The sequence below is a fragment of the Setaria italica genome, chromosome V (assembly GCF_000263155.2).
Source record: "Setaria italica strain Yugu1 chromosome V, Setaria_italica_v2.0, whole genome shotgun sequence".
NCBI lineage: Eukaryota > Viridiplantae > Streptophyta > Magnoliopsida > Poales > Poaceae > Setaria > Setaria italica.
Genome location: NC_028454.1, coordinates 46,607,299 through 46,613,765, shown reverse-complemented (window position 1 = coordinate 46,613,765; position 6,467 = coordinate 46,607,299). Strand labels below are relative to the sequence as shown.

General features: G+C 42.4%; 1 pseudogene; it reads left to right on the top strand.

Annotated features, from left to right (window-relative positions):
* Positions 1 to 774: 774 nt before the first annotated feature.
* LOC101758817 lies at positions 775 to 6,073 on the top strand (annotated as a pseudogene).
* The last annotated feature ends 394 nt before the right edge of the window (positions 6,074 to 6,467 follow it).

Sequence of the window (6,467 nt, the reverse complement as noted above, 5' to 3'; positions counted from 1 at the left end):
GCGGTGGAGGCTCCGGGGCCCAGGGGCGGCGGCGGCGCGGCGGAGATGACGTTGGAGGACGACCGGTGCCTGGTGGCAAGTTGATGAAGGCTAAACACCGGTGGTAGAAGCGCCGTTGGTGTGAGGCTGTGAGCACAGTGCGGTGTAACTATTATTATCATGTACTTAAACCCAGTGGCTGCGCTGATTGATCTTTAGAATTTCCGTGTACAAGCGGATCGGATGCTATCATCTACAGTAATTGTTTTCGCCCGGTTGTGCACATCGTATGCAGATGCACTCTCTGGAAGCATCATAGAAAATTTCAGTGAAACAAGGGAATCTGATGTTATCATATTATTTCAGTCTCATCTCGTGAATCAGGCTAATCAGCTCCGGCATTAATACATAGCCCATTGTGTGGCAGTACTGCTCAAGTGCTCGTGTAACTTGTGTTTTGGCCTTTGGGAGGTACGCTTGTAACAGTGCACGCTATGCAGGGGTAAAAGGATCATTTGTATAGCAGGTGCTAAACTTTAGCACCCCTCCCAAACACCCCCAAAGATTAAAGTTTAGCACTCTTTTTAAGAGGGCTAAAATTTAGTTCAGGACTAAATTTTAGCCTTTTATGATCTTTCCATTCCTTCTCCTTAATTATTGGTTATCCTTCCTTTCTTTGCACTGAACAATTACATCCGTTTTCTCCTATCTGTCCAGTGATCGAGTAGACAATGACAAGGGAGTGTTTTTTTTGTGTCTTGGGGTGGGGTGGGGAGCTATGAAACACGGATACTCCACCTGGGACCGTATCCGTATCCGATACGGATACGCCCCGGATACATATCCGTGGCGTATCCACGTATCCCCGATTAAATGGGCCGAAAACTTCGGATCGGAAACGTTTCCGCGCCTGGATTCGGCCCAGCCGGCCCAACATCACAGCACATCCCACCTCCTGCCCTACTCCCGTGACCCGTCGGGCGTCGGCTCTCCCACGCGCAGCCGCCTCACGCAGCGCATCGCCGCATTCTCCCGTCGACCTGACGGCTGACGCAGCGCCTCCGCCTCTCGTCGGCCGCCGTCCGTGAGGCCGCCTCCTGCCAGCCGCCGTCCGCCTCCCGCGGCCACGGGCCGCGAGGCCGCCTCCCGCCGGCCGCAGGCTGCCTCCCGTCGGCCTCCGTTCGCCCGTGATTACTCCCGTCGGCCTCCGGCGTAAGGAGCCCCAGCCCCTGTTCAGGTGCGTGACTTCCTCTGATAGTGGTAGTGCAGGCCTCCCGTGAACCGTGAGTTCCTCCCAGTAATGGTAGCATAGCATCCGTAAAGTGCATAGAGATTTACATTTTCTGTGTAGTGTATCCAGGCAATTTGGAAGTATAATCCATAGTCTACAGAATAAGGGCCCATGCAAGCATGGATGGTGGATTAAGTTCAGGGGCAGTGTGATCTTTATAATGTTGGCTATTGCACAGTTGTTGATTATCCTTTCTTTTCAATACTTAATTGGTTCAAATACAATTGCTTGGAGAATAGTACCATATAGATTGCAAGTAGGAGGTAACGTGATGATAATTGGCCAATCTCCAGAATCTGGATATGAGTTTATATTGATTGATTGCAGTCCCAGGCTCCCATCCTCTCCTAAATTAGAACCTGCCATCATGTTATTCTCAGTGTAATAGACCTTAAATGTCTCTATGTTGACTTTGAACATCTATTTTGCAATTTAATATGCATTGTTATTTATTTATTAAAAAAATAGTTAAAACGTATCTGTGTATCGGGTTGTTTAAGAAATTGCCGTATCCGCGTATCTGTATCCTTCCGATACCGATACGCGTATCCGTATCCGTGCTGCATAGGTGGGGAGTCTGGTCGCCATAACCCTTCAGCGATTAGGATGCTATTTCTATGGCCTGCCTATATGCTCTATGTTGTTTGTAGCTCTATGCCAACATGTTTCACATCCTATACTTTCTCCTTTTCAAAATAGAATTGCTTGTTCTTGACCTTTTATTTTCCTACTTTATTGCTTTGCATTGGAGGTGATGATTTTGGCATGTTTCTCTCCTTTATGGATTAATCTAACTGAACTTTCTGAATAATTTATGTCACCTATATGGTTTTGCAAGGTGGAAAAGGTTAAATGATATAGCATTCTACTTCTACTCTTTGTACAATTAAGGACAAATGGTTTGAAATTTTTAACATGAGAAATTGCAATGTGCCTACTTATCTCTGTTAAACTGTGCTGATTTTACAATGCACCTGATACAATACAATATGAAGAACGCAGATGCACTAAGCACACCCAGCCTAGTGTGTACTACCAAAATTGTACAATTACTCAAATCTAGTGTATGGCATCTAGAACCAAATCAACATACTATCTGGCATTGTGGCTTACGAATGGCATGTAATGCTTTGGTTCCAAATGTAGTAGCAGTGCAGCACTGGCTGCTGGGTTAACCCTTTTGGTTAAAATGAGGATGAAAGCCCAAGTGAATTCCTATGGCATGTGTAGGGTCATAGTTGGTGTCACCCATATGCTAGGGTGGTATATGTCCGTATTCCATGCTTACTGTGTTTTTTAATATATTTTCTAGTATTACGAGTTCTGCTTATTGGTATTTCAAAATGTAAACTGAGTTAAAAAAATAGACTGGATATTATTTTCTTAATCTTCTTTCTTTTTCCTGGTTAGGCTATCAATATTTCCTTTTCCCTTTGAAAATGGATCATAGTTCTGATGAAGATACAGAAATCAGTGATACTGAGATTGATGATTATGAAGGCAAAATATATGCAAGACTGATGTCCGGAGATTTAAAGGTTAAGAAGAATGGAGAGAGTTACAGCTGTCCCTTCTGTAGCAGCAAGAAGAAGAATAATTACAGTATAAGTAGTCTGGTTCAGCATGCTTCAGGAGTAAGTGCAGCACCTAATCGGCAGGCAAAAGAAAAGGCAACCCACCGTGCCCTTGTCAAACATTTGAAGAATGACCTTGCTAAATCATCTGAGCCACGACCAAAGGTGATTCCTGTGGAGCCAGAACCTCTTCAGAACAGAGATGAGAAGTTTGTGTGGCCCTGGATGGGCATCCTAGTTAATGTGCCTACTGAATGGAAGGATGGGCGCCAAGTTGGAGAAAGTGGAAATCGTTTGAAGGGGCAACTATCACACTTTTGCCCACTGAAGGTCATCCCTTTATGGACCTTTAGAGGTCATTCAGGAAATGCTATTGTTGAGTTTGGAAAGGACTGGAATGGTTTCAGAAATGCACGGACATTTGAAAGTCACTTCGCAGCAGGAGGATATGGTAAAAAGGACTGGATAGGAAAAAAGAATCAAGGATCAGAGCTTTATGGATGGTTTGCCCGGGCTGAAGATTACAATTCTCCAGGGCTGATAGGGGACCACTTGAGAAAAAATGGTGACTTAAAATCTGTCAATGATCTTGCAAAGGAGGGAGCACGTAAAACTGACAAACTTGTGGCTAATTAGCTAACCAAATTGAGGTAAAGAATAGGTACTTACAGGAGCTTGAGTGGAAAGGGGGAAAAGGGAAAAAATTATGAGGAAAAAGAAAATGAGTAGAATAAAAGAGAAAGGGGATAAGGGGAGGAGTGTAATAAGGAGGTAACCCCCCCCCCCCCCCCCCACACACACACACACACACATAGATATCTAGTTGTATATCCAGTTTCTACGTTCAGTAGCTGCAAAGTTTCATTTACTTCATGATGATCACTTAATAAGCATAGCCATTACCAGAAATTCGCAAGATGCAGCAACTAGCTCGTCAGCATTCTCAGAAGATCATTGATGAGAATCAAAAGCTGCGCTCTGAACTTGAGACCAAAATGAATGAACTTGATGTGAGATCCAAGCAGCTTGATGAGCTTGCAGCAAAAAGTGGTTATGACAGAAGGAACCTTGAGCAGGAGAAGCAGAAGGTGTGTCATTTGTCCACCTTTTCTTCTTTCCCCCTCTTTAAAAGAATGGAAATAGTTGATTTCCTGAGTGTCTTGTAGATAATATTTATTTTCTGCTAGCAACTCCATATTAGTCGTCTACATGTGTCCTCTTTTTTCAGTAAAATAACACTAATCATCTTCATATTAGTTTGCACTACAGCACTAGGGTACTATAGTGCAGATGATTAGGCGCTATGAGTTAGAAATACTCAACTTATGTGCTTTGTTGTTGCTTGAACTCAGAATGCCATCAGATCCAGCCATCTTAAACTGGCAACATTGGAACAGCAGAAAGCTGATGAGAATGTGCTGAAGCTTGTGGAAGAACAAAAAGTATGTACTTGATCCCCCTTTTTGTGATATGATGCTTTAATTTTTTTAAGAATGTGTCCTATGGTAGTCTTACTGTATGGAAACTGCAGAGAGAGAAACATGCTGCTTTAAAGAAGATTCTGTTGTTAGAGCAGCAATTGGATGCAAAACAAAAGCTTGAATTAGAAATACAGCAGCTGAAGGGCAAACTGAAAGTGATGGAGCATATGCCTGGTGATGAAGATTCGGCGTCAAAGAATAAAATTAATGAGCTAAGCGAGGCATTGCAAGAAAAGATAGATGAGCTAGATGGAATGGAGTCACTTAACCAAACTCTGGTTATTAAAGAAAGCAAAAGCAATATTGAACTGCAAGAAGCTCGGAATGAGCTAGAAAATGTATGTTACCTTACATCAATTAACTGGTCTTGTTCACAGTTCACTGATGAGATCTATGTGACTTATGTTGGTGATGAGATTTCCTTTTATTCATCTTTTGTTCTGCGACATGCTACGCAGGGCTTGCTTGATATTTCAGGTGGGCGGGCACATATAGGAATCAAGAGAATGGGGGAGCTTGATCTGAAAGCATTTTCAAAGGCATGCAGAAAGAAGTGCTCAGAAGAAGACGCGGAAGTTACTGCTGCCTTCCTTTGTTCAAAGTGGGAAGCCGAAATTAAAAACCCTGATTGGCACCCTTTCAGGATTGTCATGGCTGATGGAAAGGAGATGGTATGAATATTCATTTGCTGCTACTTCCATACACATTCCTAGCTTTAGAGCCTATAATTTTTTAGTTACTGATAATCCTATCCTGTCCAGTAAAGCTTTCTTGCATGGTTATATCCTGTAACTTGCATGAATGTTTTTTTACCTCCTGTTCTCTCCTCTCGCTCACTCAAAAAAAGCTACCTTATGTTACACCCTCTTTTAATTATAGAAATGTCCAGGCAATGATATGAATGGTGTCCTGTAAGCTCATTAGGAGTATAGTGTTTCTGTCATTCATTTCCCTATTTAATATAGTGAACCATGTATCCTTGGTCATTTTCCAATTTTTTTTTAATTTTATGGATGACTTTGTTTTGCAAGTTTTACCTAAGGTATACCTTATTTGACATAAAGTGGTGCATGCCGTGCTGTAGGAAATAATTGAGGATGATGCAAAGCTTCGAGGACTCAGAGAAGAACATGGGGAAGAAATCTACACATTGGTGACAAAGGCACTCTGTGAAATTAATGAGTACAAGTCTAAGGGTAGTTATTCCGTGGGGGAACTGTGGAACTTTAAAGAAGATCGAAAAGTGACCCTGAAGGAAGCTGTCCAGTTCGTCCTGAAACAGTGGCGAACAAATAGGAGGAAGCAGCGCTGAGGTCAATCTTCCGCTGCCATGTAGCATTGTTTGGCTTCCATCTGATCTGAACACCATGCTACTTCATCGCGATCCCAGTTGATGCCTGCAATAGGGCATGATGTGATACCTGCAATAGGGCATGATGAGGTGTGTGGAACCACGACTGTTTACCTATTCCTAGTAGAACATAAGTTGATACTCATTGCAGTATCAGCATCAGAGTTAGTGAACCTGAACGCTCTTATTTCGCCTGTGTAGTAATTCTGTTGAACTATGTCCGAGTAGTAATAACTAGGATGCTCTCTTTGTACTGGAGGTAGAGGGATTATTTATCGGTACGCCGTGGCATGTAGTAATAAAGCATGCTTGGGCAGTGGTGTATTGACTACTGGCCTTTTGCCTTTCTACGTTCTGCATTGCATTGTTAGTTGATTGATCCAGGTTCTTTCGGACATATCTTATATATTTTTTGCTCTAGGTGTGCTCTCAACTTCTCAAGGACAACATTTTGCAAGTTTCAATTTTTCGATGCATTTGAATCAATGTAAAGGGTTGATGAAGTGGTTTTCAAAAGGAGTCAAGTATGAAAATCCACAAATACAACAGCAACATATAGTAGTATTTAACTTTGGCGTTGGTGCTCGGCTCTCTATTCGCACTCTCCATGCACTTATGAACAAATAGTCTGAAAAAACAGTTTAGCAAAATCAGCGCTGGTCTCCGCAAATCATAGGGGATTGTACACATAATATAGATACTCCTGAAGACGAAGTTGTATTTCGATGTGAGTAACTAATTCAAAACGAAGTAATGAAAAAAAAGATACACCTGAATTCCCCCAGTGAAAT